Here is a 16,878-nt window from a genome sequence, read left to right as displayed (position 1 = left end):
ATTCAGGAAAGATTACTGCACGTAGTTCTGGCGTTTCAAGTTTTATGTAAAATAAACATTCGCAGACTAATGAGACCGATATCTTGCTAGTATCAATGTAGATAACAAACAATAGTGGTCGAGGTTCTCGACACGGAATGCTCAGTGAGCTTGTACCTGGTCAGTTTCTTTAATATAAGCGATTGCAACGAATTTTCTGAATCTTCATTAATTCTTTGTGAAAGACCTTAAGTAGTATAGAGAAAGCCTTGGCATTTCCGAATTTACCATACTAAAAAACATTTGGACCACCTAAATTGATTTTAAAAATTTTCCGAAGTATAAATTTGTTGACCTGTGATACCAGCATTGCGTAACGGCACTTATTTTCTGCAAGTTGTGAGGATGTCTGCTTAATACGTCAGACGTGCTATTTAGAATGCAATCCGTATTTTGTCGGTCGCGATCTTAGGAAAAGCCAAATCAGTTCTCGTGAAGGGAAGTAACAGCAAATAGTTGCGCAGCGTGTGACGCCTCCCTGTGCAAAGGCCACAGTTTCTTGTTCCGCTCGCTAACGCAGCGGCAGGTGGATGAACCTGGCTCCTCCGCTATTGTTCATCAGGGACCAATGACGGGGTAACTTCTAAGGCTGGGCCAATAGCCGCGAATGCACAGCTGCAATAAGACTACATCTGCGTTCCTGCGGCGCTGTGGCGCTTGCCTGCTACCAGTAGGACGCAGGCGGGCTGACGCGCAGGTAAGCATGTTGGTTACAGTAGCACTAAACATGTTCTTCGTAAACATAGTACGAAACTAACTTGATAAATGAACTGATCACTTTTAGGAGATTGTGTTCCACTACTGTCGAAATTTTTAGTAGCATTGATGAGTCTACAGTAGCGTTCTTCAGAAAATAATGTGATATTATCCCATTTCTTGATTAAGAATATCTCACTATCGATATAAAAAAATTACTAAACATACCTCACGTGTTGTTAGTAACCGTAAGTTTCCGGTTACTCGGAAGGAACACTTATGTTCCAGCGGTGTTGAATTATAGTTCAGTTCATAATCATTACAAGAGTAGAGCATGAATTGTGTGTGTGTGCGTGTGTGTGTGTGTGTGTGTGTGTGCGTGTGTATTGTATGTGTGCCTTCGTATGCGTGCATATGTTTATGTGGAAGCAAAATTACAGAATGTCAAGAAAAGTGTTTTTTTCCTAGAACCTTTTATTGATTAAAGTTTGAGACGTTTCGTAAACATTGGAGAAAATACGAAGGTCTCATCAGTGGATATTTTAAGTGTCCAGTTATTTCTCGGGTATCACATATACGTCAGATTTTAAAAGGAAGGTATCTAGGAGTACTTTCTTTGTATTCCCCTAGAATTCACTTAAGAAACTGTAGGCGGAATAACCAGGGTAACAGGGCAACGGTGATGAATCCGTAGCGCATACATCATCGGGGTATATCCTATTTCCCTGTCTGCCGGATTACGTAGTAAGCTATACTAACAGGTGCTTACTCTAACTTTATGTAGACAAAAATTCGACATGAACTAACGCACAGAGCTAAAACTCATTGTTTGCGAAAGTATTCGAAGTTTCCACATGCATATTGTTCACTTTAACTCAATCAATGCTCCATAGGCAGTCTTCAGTCTTCAGAACCAAAACATTAAAGACTGGAAAACTGCTCAAGTCACACCAATACCCAAAAAGGGAAATAGGAGTAATCCGCTGAATTACAGGCCCATATCACTAACATCGAATTGCAGTATGTTTCTGGAACATATACTATGTTCGAACATTATGAATTACCTCGAAGAAAAGGATTTATGACACATAGTCAGCACGGGTTCAGGAAACATCGTTCTTGTGAAACGTAACTAGTTCTTTATACTCATGAAGTGATGGGTGCTATCGACAGAGCATGTCAAATTGATTCCATATTTTTAGGTTTCCAGAAGGCTTTCGACACCGTTCCTCACAAGCGTTTTCGAACAAAACTGCGTGCCTATGGAGTATCGCCTCAGTTGTGCGACTGGATTCGTGATTTCCTGTCAGAAAGATCACAGTTCGTAGTAATAGACGGAAAGTCATTGAGTAAAACAGAAATAATATCCGGCGTTCCCAAAGGAAGAGTTATAGGCCCTTTGTTGTTCATGATCTATATTAACGACATAGGAGTCAATCTGAGTAGTGCTATTAGATTGTTTGCAGATGATGCTGTCATTTACCGTCTTGTAATGATGTCAGATGACCAGAACGAATTGAAAAATGATTTATATAAGATATCTGTGTGGTGCGAAAAGTGGCAATTGACTCTGAATAAAGAAAAGTGTGAAGTTATTCACACGAGTACTAAAAGAAATACGCTAAATTTCGATTACGCGATAAGTCACACAAAGCTGAAGGATGTAAATTCAACTAAATACTTAGGAATTACAATTACAAATAACTTAAACTGGAACGATCACATAGATACTGTTGCGGGTGGAGCAAACCAAAGACTGCGATTCATGGGCAGAACACTTAGAAGGTGCAACAGGTCTACTAAAGAGACTACTTACGTCACACTTGTCCGCCCTATTCTGGAATATTGCTGTGCGGTGTGGGACCCGCATCAGGGGATATTTTAAGTGACATCGAAAAAGTTCAAAGAAGGGTGGCGTGTTTTGTATTATCGCGAAATAGGGGATCATTAAAACAAAGGCGTTTTTCGTTGCAGCGGGATCTTCTCAGGAAATTTCAATCACCTCCGATTGCGAAAACATTCTGTTGGCACCCACGTACATAGGGAGAAATGATCATCACGATAAAATAAGAGAAACTGGGGTTCGCACAGAAAAATATAAGTGCTCGTTTTTCCCGCGCGCTGTTCCAGAGTGGTTCATTGAACCCTTTGCCAGGCACTTTATTGTGAACAGCAGAGTAATCGCGTACATGTAGATGTAGATAGATTACATTTTGGAATATTTTTCGTAAATGTACAAATACATTTTTTCTGCTTCTTCTTCTTTTCCTCCTCTTCAACAAGAGGGTTACAGGCTCTCTCATATTTCCTCCCTTCTATCATCTAGTCTCTTTCTGTTCCCGTATTTTCTAGCAGTTTCAATCTCCTGCATGAATACCTATCGTGGCCGTACACTTTGTTTCCTTCCCTCCATGAAACTCTCAATCAGGATTGGGTGAAATGACAGAAATCGCGAAGTACGTGCTTAACTGTGCTGTTTGCTCTGACGGTAATTGTTTTGAGTAAGCTCTTGTCTCTCGTGCTCTTCGCAGTACTTCGACTGAGAAACTGTCTGCCCGCTATATCTTTAAATTTTTATTTATGCGCCACATTTCAACAGTATTTTCTTTTCCACCTTCCTCACCGTCCAAGTCTCTGACCCATACAAGCATAATTGCCGGCCTGTGTGACCGAGCGGTTCTAGGCGTTACAGTCTGGAAACGCGCGACCGCTACGGTCGCAGGTTCGAATCCTGCCTTGGGCATGGATGTGTGTGACGTCCTTAGGTTAGTTAGGTGTAAGTAGTTCTAAGTTCTAGGGGACTGATGACCTCAGAAGTTAAGTCCCCTAGTACTCAGAGCCATTTGAACAAAGCATAATCTCCACATGGTAACACCTTGAGAACTAGAAAACATGGTTGACTGCGCGATCAATACTAGACTGTAATAATTTACGTCCTTTAGAATCGGTTCCTAGTATATATGGTATCCTTGTTTTGATGTCAATAGCGTTGTGTTTGGGGGGGAGGGGGGTTGCGTATTTTTTTAAAGAAATAATTATTTTGCTTTAGCAATTTTTTTGTTGTCCATCCTTTGTAATTCTTCTTTTTTTCTTTCAAACTTAGTTTCAACTGACAGTTTTCCGCAGTCAAGATACACCGTTGAACTTCGTTGTCCACTTTTTATTCATCTCAAATTTTTGTTTTTCTCCTATTTACTAACGCGCTTTTCTGTTAGATCGTGCTTTCCATAGCTATTCCGTTTCGTCCGAATGTCTTCTGCAAAACGGAACATTATAAATCATTCCCATGAACCGTTGTTCCACTGGTACCGAGTACTGAGAATTCGTTCACTCCATTTGTATGCAGAAATCAGATAATACAATGGATAAGCAACATCCCTACCTAACTCCTTTGCCACATCCTTGCCTGTTGACCTTTCTCACCTATGCAGTAATCATGTCTTAGCAATTTTAGGATCCTTACTTACAATTCTATCAACTGCAAGAAGTCCAACCTCCATGGACACGCGACAGTTGATGGTATTGTGTCCTACAACACCAGTGGTAAGTGAGAAGATGTCTGTGAGATCAGGAAGAGAATAGTGTTGCGTAAATCAGTCCACCAATTTTTTCGAATCACTTGTAGCCCTTTTAATCCTTGATTCTCTCACAACCACACGTTGTTCTGAACTAGTGAATGCTACTTTACACATCTTATGCGTTTCCCCACAAATGTTTTGAGGGGAAGTCATTCCTTTAGTCCACCTGCATTAGCTCCACTACCATGAGTCATTTTTCATTATCCTCATTACGGACTGGTCAATGGTCATGTCGGTCCAGGTTCCACACCAGAATTTGTTTGTTCTTCGTACAGTGAACCCGCCATTCATGAACATTTCGTATCCCTGAGCGCCCATTTTATCGTTCAATCTGTGCGTGACTTACAGGTAGAAGTGGCAACATCTTGCATACAAAAAAATGTCCGATGTCATAGAAGTACGTAGCATTTTGGAGATAACTTGGAGATGGAGGTTCCACATGCCTGCTCTTTAGGCTTCAATGAATAGCTTAACAAGTGTACACTAATGATGACAATTAAAATCTGGCTCTCCCTGTTGGGAAGCTACTATAACCCGTGCCTTTACGTAGAGAGACTGGTCGAAGCTGTTATCAGTTGCTTGTTGATTCATCTATTTGCTCTGTTATGTGGAAGTGAGTAACGATGTACGTACTGTATTTTGACTAGATGGTAGGGCATTGGCAGAAAAAGCAACATAATTAGTCTCAAAGGGAAGACCACTTACGATTTGCTCCATGAAACCACTCGATGTTGGTAACTCGAGCACTTATTTCCCCTAGCCATAAAGCCAAATCAGTTCTACCAAAGAGGGTGTGATGGTATCAGGTGAAACAAGCAGTTGTTTGAGATCCTGAGTGTTGACCGTGATTAAGCCAAGAGAACCTGCTTTCGTAAAATGTTTTAAGGCAACAGTTCGCATCTCACCAACTAGGTGAGCTGGTATTGTTTTCTTTACTAGGACAGCTCTTTGATCTGGAGAAATAGCATCCTTTTTTTTTTCGTCCGAACAGGCGTTGGAAGGCCCAACGGTAACGACCGGCCGCCGTGTCATCCTCAGCCCACAGGCGTCACAGGACGCGGATATGGAGGGGCATGTGGTCAGCTCACCGCTCTCCTGGACGTATGTTAGTTTACGAGGCCGGAGCCGCTACTTCTCAGTCAAGAAGCTCCTCAGCTTGCCTCACAAGGGCTGCGTACACCCCGCTTGCCAACAGCGCTCGATAGCCCCATCCAAGGGCTAACCCAGCTGGACAGGGCCTAACTTCAGTGATCTGACGGGAACCGGTGTTACCACTGCGGCATGGCTGTTGGCAATAGGATATTTAGGTGTATTCCCCTCATTGCATGGAAGCTATTATATCCATCCAATGTGTGAGTGCTAAAATCTACGTTGTCATGAACATATTGAAGGAAAGCTGTCGGGTCCATTTGTTGTGACGGTCTCATGACTGCTGGCACTTCAAGACAAATAGCTTCGGAATAAGAGGCGCAAAGTCCTATGGATGACACAATATCAGTCAGTTGTCCTGACCTACACCTTCTATATAAAAAAAAAGATGGCCTAATTTGTAAGGCAGAAAGGAAAGAAGTTGGCATTCAGCGCTAATAACATTATGCGAAATGGCTAAAACAATTTTCTTTCCACTTGTCAGTGTTTCCTTGCTTCTTCTCGAGTATCAGTCTTTCTAAGAATACTTTGAGAACCTCTGGAACAAGGCTTCGCTTTCGTCCAAGATAGAATCTGAAGAAGGATAGTCATCTTTGGTGTACGGTATTGATCGTAACTGTTCAAAAATTACACCAGCTATTGTCTCAACTAATCGAATACGTTCTTCAACGTACCACACATCTGTCAAAACCTTATTGCCAGCATTTTCGAAACATAAGATTGTAATGTGTCTCAACTTTGATATGATAACATCTTCCCCACACCTCTCCAACAAATGTTGTATTACAGTTTTTCTTTGAGGAATGTAGTCGCCCTCTATCAGAGGCATTAGCTGGTCGAATAAAAACTGACTTCCCTCGTCAGTGCTTTCCATAAAAGCGAAAATGTCATTCATAGCCCTCTCAACCTCTTCAGCTTAAGGGTCAATTATTTTTTTCATCAACCTTGGGCCTGCTAACGTACAGTTTTTTTCAACATTTAGCATCACTATGTCTGTTATCGGCTGGATACTGTTGATAACTGCTGCACCGAAATCATCTCCAAGTAGTTGAGCCTGTTTCGAAACTATATCTTTCATCTCTGTTTTCGTCATCTGATGTACCAAATTACTTGTATGAGGAGGTAGTCGTCGTTGGGACCCTTCGTAATCTCCAGAAAAACCTGTTCCACATGCACAAAACAATGTGTTTTGAAATAAAAATACTCGGTGGTTATTTAACTTTTCCTGAAGATATTTGGTTCAGCAGCTTTCTTCAGGAGAGTAGCTATCATTCTTTCATTTATGTAACTATTATGACATGAAGCATGTACGCTAACAGGTGTTTCACAGGCCAAAACAGGTACTTTCTTATCATTTATTTTCTTACTAGTGCCACGTAATGTTTCTATGCCTTTTTCCTTGACCACCTTCGCCACACCCTTACTCAAACCAACTTTGTAAGTAAACCACTTATCACTGGCCATCAAGACCGAGTTGTTGGGTTGTGTTCCAATGAAAACACACAGAAACGAAATTAAATACACGCCGTTGAAGAGAGAGAAAAATGACACGACTGCGACAGTCAACCTAAACGAACTGGGGAAATAAGGATAGGCATAAAGACCCCCTCCCTCTGTGATTTAGTAAAGGTGGAGTTCGAGATCACAAAGGACCAAAAGAAGGGCTTCGTCGGTTTGCCAGGTAACCGATGAGTGGCAGCGAAGAAGGGGGAAACAGGGCGCGCCCCAAGTAGGGAGAGAGACAGAAAGGGAGCGCAATTGAGTTTCAAGTCACAAAGGAGACAAAGAAGTGCTTCTTCCATAGTCTGCCAGGTAAACATGTTGAAAGGCTGCGAACTGCAAAAAAAAGGAATAATAATAATTATTATTATTATCTTGGAGGTAAAATTGCATTTTTTTCTATTTTGCAAGGTTCGAATTTTCCGATATTTCGCTCTTTTGCGTGGAAACCATATGGCGTACAAAAAAATGTTACAATCATAAATTGTAGGTAATTTTGTACTCTTTATTTTACTACCAGATCACTTTTTGCGTAAACAGCTTGCTTTACAAGTTATAAGCAGTAAACCACTAAAATATTATTTAAACGACTGTTTCAAGATTTGGCATATTTGTGGGAAAAAATTTTGCTGGAAAACTTCAGATTCGTGTGCACCACCCAAAAAAACAACCTAGAAGCATATTACCCCAAAACTTTCCACTTCGAGCCGTTTTTCTGCACCATTTTGTTGGATTAGCTCTGTGATTAGGCGTGGGCGTCTAGCACGTTGTCGCTTACTTGTGGTACCAGCATCCTTCAACCACTTTCGATAGACGATATTGCAGTGCATGCATGCATGTCCGAAGGAACAGGAACTGTGGTGGCTACTGTCCTGGCGTAACCACAAGCGCCAGAATGAAGATGAGTAACGCAAGATAAGAGAAGCAGGTGAAACGACCTCGGCCAATAGCGCGCTGACCATGAAATCACCACGATAGGAGCGGCCTCTAGCCGAAATGAATACAAGTGCCGCTCCTGACAGCCTCGGGCGGACATTAGTGGACAGTATTCGCAAAGTATCAGCACAGCCTAGCAGAGAGTGCAACGATTGCAGTTAGCAGTGATCTACAAACTGCATGACAAACTTTCATAAACATTGTACATAGCAAAGGACTCGGGTTTATGTTGTTTGTCGCCCGTCGCTTGCGACACCATTGTTTTTTCAAAGTTAGGTATCGTCAATCTGCTTTATTGAAACAATACTATTAATTTTATTTGCTTGAACTGCTGTGTAGCATTTCGAGAACGCAGCATCCCTACCGATATTGATACTGGCAAGATATCTGTGTGGGTAGTTCTGAGACTTTCCAAATTCATTTCATATTTGATAGGATATTGAAACCTCATCCCAAACAATGGAAGTGCAAATGTTCATGAGTTGGGAGTATTACTTTGCTCTGAAACATTACAAATGTCGTACGTGTGGTCAGCATAGATTGTCAGGGATGTTTGTAAGGAGAGTGAGCCGGCGTGCTTCTCGTTTATTTTATGTTTTTTTTTTTGGGGGGGGGGGGGGAGGGTTTGCACACGACAGCAGCGTAATGCAAGCTACAGGGCGTCTGGCTCTAAGCTGTCCTTAAAATAACCGGTTTGTAACAGTTCTTTGCTCATTGCGGTGCCAATTGCTGCTGCAGATGCAGAACGATGCGCCAGAGCCATACACCGAACACGACAGTCTTCCATCTCGGTAGTGCCACGTGCCCGTCCAGAGCCCGGTCTTCTTGCGACCGTGCAGTCTCGTGACAACAGCATTCATGTACAAGGGTTACATTCCTGCCAAGTCTGTCTGCAGTATCGCAGAAAAAACATGCATCTTCTTGTAGACCCTATTATTCGACCTCGTTCAAATTCAGTGAGCTGTTGATCATGGCGTCGTTGTCGCCTTAAAGGCATTCTTGACAAACATCAACTCACCACGTCCGATATCATAGGTAAATGACGCTCATGACGGTTACAGAGTGTATTTAAAGCAGACCTGATTTGCATAGTTTTTGTGGCACTATTAACGCTACCATTTGAGACTGGCGTGAAATCTGAGTAGACATCATCTTTCAGATGTAGAAGCACGCCTACCAACATTCGTTTATGTCGCGTAACTCCTTTGTGTTGCGATTTTTTTCTGTCAGTGTAGTACTCGGCAAGTACTATTTGGTTAAAATACATTGTTTCAAGAAAATGTTTAGCTTTTTGTCAAATAGTACGTTATTTATAGCTTTTGCGCAATTGCTGGTCATAATTGTCTGCTACAGGGTACTCAGCTATTTTAGAGTCTTTAGTCTTTAGATTGGTTAACTTTCAAACACCGATTTAAGTAGCTGTAGAGTTCTGTAGTTAAATGATGTTGATGGATGACGGAAAGCACATCTTTGTATTTTAAATTTCTGTTTATTCCGTTTAAGCCGTAGAGCTGGGGTACTTCCATTTTTAGTATGTGAAATTAAAGTGACTGAAAATGATTCCTTTAGCTTATGCGTTTACTATCAGGGGGTTTGTCTCCGCCCGAAGGAGAGAGAGTGGCGGTTCCATTAGAGCAAACTTCAAGAGGTGCAGGTTGAAAATCCATGTCCTGAAGTCCAGATTTAGAATATCCATGGTTTCCCTAAATCGGTTGAAGTGATTGCCGGTGAGAGCCCTCTGAAAAATATACAGCCAATTTCCTTCCTCAAACTTGTAATATCGCAGCTTGTACTATGTCTTTAATGACTCTTCGGCGGAGGGTCGTTAAATCCTAAGCTTGCATTCTTCCTTCATTGATTCGACTCTAGACAATATCTAAATCCAAACGACCTTGAAAATCGATTTTTTTAATGTAAGAATAGGCAAAGTAAAGGTTAATTTTGTTACCACAGGGCGTTACTAATTTTGTTACCACAGGGCGTTACTAATTTTGTTACCACAGGGCGTTACTAATTTTGTTACCACAGGGCATTACTACAAATGATTCTATTGGTTCATAAACCTAGAATGTGAACTAAGGTTGAAGCTCAAACTTTTTTACATGCAGAAAGCGTTTCAACGTGTAGAAGTCACGCAAAGTGCCAAGAAAAGCCCTATACCCAACCGGAAATCCGACCAATATCTTCGAATTTCTCGTCAACCACAATGGTTTGTACAAATTAGTAACATCTCACAAAATATCAATAAGGGAAGAAAACATCAGATAACTAGAGAATAGGTTGTTACTCCACCAAGATACCACATGCAAGCGCCTCTGTAGTTCTTGTTCGTAATAGTATAATTGAAAAGAGTATGGCACCTGGTGCTCTGAGTGTGAAAGACGAAGGCTGGGATGGCTTTCTTGGCTGAATGGCATCATTTCCTGGACGAACTCTAGTGGAAGGCGGTAGGAGGTTCAAGTGGCTCTGAGCACTATGGAACTTAACATCTGAGGTCATCAGTCCCCTAGAACTTAGAACTACTTAAACCTACCTAACATAAGGACATCACACACATCCATGCCCGAGGCAGGATTCGAACCTGCGACCGTAGCGGTCCAGACTGTAGCGCCTAGAACCGCTCGGCCAAAGCGGTAGGAGGATTGAAAGCCGTTCAAATGAGCAAGGGTAGCCAGGTGGTTATTCAAAGGCTGTGGCAACAATGTCTACCCAGCGATGCGTCATGCAGAAAGTTTAATGCGGCTAAAGGCTGAGCCGTCCGCCCATGACCCACATACACAGCTACGCATTCAAGTGGATGGTACCGTTGCCTGTGCCAGCTATCTGTAGCAGATACTGACATATTGATATCACCTAGCTCTCCGCTTAGGCTGTACATGTGAATAGGCAGCAAGCAATGTATATATCAGTCGCCGCTCCTCGAAGGAGCGAGTGTCTGCAACGGACACGCTAACGTGTTCAATGAACTCCAACTGAAAGGAGAACCGTTTTCCTCACGGATGAGGACCGGTTTAGCTTTCAAAGTGCCAACGAGGAGCTGCGTCACGCACTGATGACTGACTACATTCGAAGAAAAGGACCTGTACCGAACAGAACACCATGTCTTGCACATGTGGTGCTCTGTATCTTGAAAATATGACAAATACATTATATATAAGAAATGAGAAACACAAGAAGTGCACTCTACAGAGTGCTCAGTAAAGTGCAGTTTTTGTGTTTTTAATTTTGTATCCGAAAAATATAAAAGATCGGACACATGACCATGTTCAGCGGCATCTACATTACAGAAGACAAAATATAGTGTTTAATATATCTGTCTTTATGGTATAGTCTTTTGTACGAGCTCACGTGCTTGATGTCTCTTCACATGTCATAATTTCACTGGTTTCTTGGCATACGCTAAAGACATTTGATCATAATAATCGTGTAATTCTTCAACGTAGAATAGTAATCAGAATATTAATTCTCATTTTGTGCAAATGGCAAGGACAATGTTCTCCCTATGAAATTATCATTGATTTTTTGATATAACTCATTATATAACTTCATTTCTAGTTTTTTTTCGTGTTTTAACTAATACACTGACGGGTAAAGTCCCAACATCGAGAAATATATCATGTAGAGTAATGACAGTCTGGAATGCATTTGTCTAGGTAACATATTTAGCCTAGATTATGAACGTTGCAAGTTCACAGATTAATGCAAGCGCGAGAAAAACCAATGCAAATGTGAAACTGTGATATATTGGTTCAAATGGCTCTGAGCACTATGGGACTTAACTTCTGAGGTCATCAGTCCCCTAGAACCTAGAACTACTTAAACCTAACTAACCTAAGGACACCACACACATCCATGCCCGAGCCAGGAGTCGAACCTGCGACCGTAGCGGTCGTGCGGTTCCAGACTGAAGCGCCTAGAACCGCTCGGTCACTCCGGCCGGCTCTGATATATTAATAAATGGTATGACCACCAGAAACTTGAATGAAAGCATGCAAACGTGCATGTTTTGTGTCACACAGGTGCCGCACGTCAGTTTTTCGAATGGAATTCCACACCTGTAGCACTTGGTCGGTCGATAGAGGGACGGTTAATGCTGGTAGGTGACGGTGAAGTTGTTGTCCGATGATGTCCCATACATGTTCGACTGGGGACAGATCTGACGATCGATAAATCCAAGGTAACACGTCGACACTCTGCAGAGTACGTTGGGTAACAACAGCGGTACATGGGTAAGGGTTATCCTGTTGGAAACAGTCCCCCCTCCCCCTGGATTGCTGTGCATGAATGGAAGTACAAAAGATCGCATCACCGGACTGACGTACAGAGTTTCAGTCATGGTGTGTGAGATAACCGCCGGACGGAGTGACCGAGCGGTTCTAGGCGCTACAGTCTGGAAACGCGCGACCGCTACGGTCGCAGGTTCGACTCCTGGCTCGGGCATGGATGTGTGTGATGTCCTTAGGTTAGTTAGGTTTAAGTAGTTCTAAGTTCTAGAGGACTGATGACCTCAGCAGTTAAGACCCATAGTGCTCAGAGCCATTTGAACCATTTTTGTGCTCCTGCTGTCATACGAAATCGCAACTCACACAATAACTCCAGACGTAGGTTCAGTTCGACTAGGCTGCGGACAGGTTCGTTGCGGGCACTCATCTGGCCACCTTCTAACCAACACGCAGCCGTTACTAGCACCGAGGCAGAGCCGATTTACATCTGAAAACGCAACAAACCTCCACTTCGATCTCCAATAAGCTCTCGCCTCACACCACTGATGTCGCAAATAGAAATGGATGCCACAGAACGTCCTTTAAGTAACCGATTTGTAACAGTTATTTGTGTCACTGTGGTACCCACTGCTACTCGAAGTTCTGCTGCAGACGCAGTACGCTGCGCCAGTGTTATATGCCGAATACGACGGTCTTCTCTCTCGGTTGTACCACGTCGCCGCCCGGAGCCCTGTCTTCTTGCGACCGTACTATCTCGTGACCACCATTACCAGCAGTCATGTACAGTGGCTACATTCCTGCCAAGACTTTCTGAAATATCGTGAAATAATATACAGCTTCTCGTAGCCCTATTACACGACGTCGTTCAAACTCAATGAGTTCTTGATAACGGGGTCTTCATCGTATTAAAGGTATTCTTGACTAACATCAACTCACCAAGTCTAATCTGAAACGTAACTACTGCTCATGACCGTTACAGCGTGTATTTAAAGCAAACCTGATTTGTGTCCTCATAGCGGCGCTGCTAGTGTCACTCCCTTGCGACTGGAGCGAAATATGAATAGACGTCACCTTTCAGATGTAGAAATACGTCTACCAGCTTCGTTTATATCGCACAATTCCTTGTTGGCGATTGGTTTTTTTCTGCAGTGTCTGTAAAACAAATTACTGTACTTTATGATTGAAGGTTTATAAGAATATCCCTGAAATTTTCGATGAATAGTATGTTTCTTAAACCTGTCTCTTCTTTGAGAATAATGTCAGGATGAGAAAATTCTATTTATTTTAAAATATTTACTAGGTTACGTTTTTCAGTGCAGTATAGAAGCGCCATGTACCGCTTTATGTCACTAGCTGTGTGTTCTCGTCTTTAAGATGTCAACTAAATGAATCTAGGTTGTTACCAGTGGGAATCTAATAGTTTTTGTATCTTGTTTTAAAATTTATTCCTCTCTGTTCTCTATATATATTCTCACTGTTACCACAGTTAACACCTGAATACGTAAGTGTGTTGTGTTGTTCCTGAGAATAACAAATTTGAGATCGTATTGCTTTCACCTTATGAAGCTTTCTCTCAGTTTGTTTTTTGAAGCGAAAGTCTGATTTTATCTGGAGTTTTCCCCCCATACGAAGTGACGTATTTTCTTATCGCATGTCTTTTCTAGGGATATGCTTTCCTGTACCCTGTTGCCATTGGTGTGTAACGTTTGTGTATACATTCTGCCGACTATGGTGAGACCTTTACCGTCGTTATTTGCTATTTTTGCCAATGTTTATAGTTTGGATGCAATAGTGTTCATTATCCCCCCGACCTCGAAGTCGAGGTCAGAAGGGAATGAGCACTAAATCAGTTGGAAAAGTGTAAACAAGGTACATGGTTTATTGCCATGTTGAAGGAACCATCCTAGTATTTCCCCGGAGTTACTTAGGACTTAAGCCTAAACAAGTATGACCAGGTAGGTATTTCATTCCCCCTCGTCCCGAACAAAACTTGCATTTTTTCGTGTCTCGCTGGTTTAACCTAGCTTAGCTGACATTTGTCTGCGAGATGTGTATCCTGTAATTATGTGTAACTGTGTCATTATGTCTGACCACGAGAAATGTATTTAAAGGAAACCTTGGGGACAGATGGTGTGTTCGAGCATAGGTAAAACTCGCGGCAAGCGTGTGACGAAAGTGTCGCTAGAACTTTTATATAATTCTTCAGAAAGAAGCCCATCAGGCACTGCACCACCTTTTGCAGTGAATATGGAATATGCACGAGAAATGTAATAATTGATAAAAAAACACTACACTCTTGTTCTCTCTTGAATTCGGATGGCTGAAGTATTCCCACAGGCTCATGAGTGACAGTAGTACAGTTTAAAATTTAATCAATTCCAGTTCACTTTCTCTATGCAATACTTTATGTGATTTCGTCACTTTTTATATATTTCTTTACGTAAATATTCTTTCTTAGAACATGGCAGTAGACATCAATAAAAATATTCATTTCTGAATTTTATTACGCTCCCAGTTTGACCTACGAAGAGTGCTTTACATGTCCTACATACTACACTGCTGGAAATGGAAAAAAGAACACATTGACACCGATGTGTCAGACCCACCATACTTGCTCCGGACACTGCGAGAGGGCTGTACAAGCAATGATCACACGCACGGCACAGCGGACACACCAGGAACCGCGGTGTTGGCCGTCGAATGGCGCTAGCTGCGCAGCATTTGTGCACCGCCGCCGTCAGTGTCAGCCAGTTTGCCGTGGCATACGGAGCTCCATCGCAGTCTTTAACACTGGTAGCATGCCGCGACGGCGTGGACGTGAACCGTATGTGCAGTTGACGGACTTTGAGCGAGGGCGTATAGTGGGCATGCGGGAGGCCGGGTGCACGTACCGCCGAATTGCTCAACACGTGGGGCATGAGGTCTCCACAGTACATCGATGTTGTCGCCAGTGGTCGGCGGAAGCTGCACGTGCCCGTCGACCTGGGACCGGACCGCAGCGACGCACGGATGCACGCCACGACCGTAGGATCCTACGCAGTGCCGTAGGGGACCGCACCGCCACTTCCCAGCAAATTAGGGACACTGTTGCTCCTGGGGTATCGGCGAGGACCATTCGCAACCGTATCCATGAAGCCGGGCTACGGTCCCGCACACCGTTAGGCAGTCTTCCGCTCACGCCCCAACATCGTGCAGCCCGCCTCCAGTGGTGTCGCGACAGGCGTGAATGGAGGGACGAATGGAGACGTGTCGTCTTCAGCGATGAGAGTCGCTTCTGCCTTGGTGCCAATGATGGTCGTATGCGTGTTTGGCGCCGTGCAGGTGAGCGCCACAATCAGGACTGCATACGACCGAGGCACACAGGGCCAACACCCGGCATCAGGTGTGGGGAGCGATCTCCTACACTGGACGTACACCTCTGGTGATCGTCGAGGGTACACTGAATAGTGCACGGTACATCCAAACCGTCATCGAACCCATCGTTCTACCATTCCTAGACCGACAAGGGAACTTGCTGTTCCAACAGGACAATGCACGTCCGTATGTATCCCGTACCACCCAACGTGCTCTAGAAGGTGTAAGTCAACTACCCTGGCCAGCAAGATCTCCGGATCTGTCCCCCATTGAGCATGTTTGGGACTGGATGAAGCGTCGTCTCACGCGGTCTGCACCTCCAGCACGAACGCTGGTCCAACTGAGGCGCCAGGTGGAAATGGCATGGCAAGCCGTTCCACAGGACTACATCCAGCATCTCTACGATCGTCTCCATGGGAGAATAGCAGCCTGCATTGCTGCGAAAGGTGGATATACACTGTACTAGTGCCGACATTGTGTATGCTCTGTTGCCTGTGTCTATGTGCCTGTGGTTCTGTCAGTGTGATCATGTGATGTATCTGACCCCAGGAATGTGTCAATAAAGTTTCCCATTCCTGGGACAATGAATTCACGGTGTTCTTATTTCAATGTCCAGGAGTGTATTTTGTCAATGCCTTATTGTGTGTGTTCATCTGTCTGTGTGTTTATGTTATGTCTCAGTGTGTCTGCGAAAGACTTCTAAAAAAGACACAACGATCACACACGTACCTACCACACAAACAGTTATACTAAATCAGAAACAGCTACCACGCATAAGGGACACTTTGCACCCATTACACATCACGAATGGTCTTCATGTAGTGTGTGAAACGGATAAGGCTCGCCAGGTGGACTTGTATGAAGAATTATAAATTTTCATTCATGGCACTGAACATTGTGACAGGCTGCTAAACGATTAGCTAGTAAGTAACGATATAAATTTCTTCAAAAATTTCTCCAATATCGAAAGCTTATTTTATTAGAAAAATTGTCTAATCAAATAATTGTGTTATGTAATATGTTCCATTACGTAAATACATCTATATAGAAAAGGTTTCATCTTCATATACAACCTTAGCAATTAAAATTAGTTTATCTCAGCAGTTAAGAGTCTCTGTAATGATGTAAACATGTGAATGTGAAGGTGGTAAGTTGTTATAAGTTTGTTTCTGTACACTGTGTGCTGGACAACCAAGCTTCCAGTTAAAATGTAAGCAAACACACTAAAGAAATGATTTAAAACCTACAACCGACTTACAGCACACATTTAAATAAATATGTCTTTCTGTGCAGGGCTGTATTTCGATATATAACCTCACTGGCACACCTAGAAAATGAACCTCATCATAATAGAGAAGTAATTGTAATGCACCTAATGATGATGCGGAAACGTGTTGTGATAA

The 16,878-nt window shown here is 42.8% G+C and overlaps 1 protein-coding gene across 1 annotated transcript in view; it reads left to right on the top strand.

Annotated features, from left to right (window-relative positions):
• The first annotated feature begins 691 nt into the window (after positions 1-691).
• Positions 692-16,878, top strand: part of LOC126298360 (uncharacterized) — a 574,913-nt gene continuing 558,726 nt past the window's right edge. The window contains exon 1 of the mRNA XM_049989660.1: positions 692-736. The gene's annotated coding sequence lies outside the window, so the exon portion shown is untranslated. The remainder of the gene's footprint in view (positions 737-16,878) is intronic.

This window comes from Schistocerca gregaria, chromosome X, assembly GCF_023897955.1.
Source record: "Schistocerca gregaria isolate iqSchGreg1 chromosome X, iqSchGreg1.2, whole genome shotgun sequence".
NCBI classification, from domain to species: Eukaryota; Metazoa; Arthropoda; class Insecta; order Orthoptera; family Acrididae; genus Schistocerca; species Schistocerca gregaria.
Note: the sequence above shows the minus strand (reverse complement) of the source record. Positions and strands in the feature narration are given on the sequence as shown.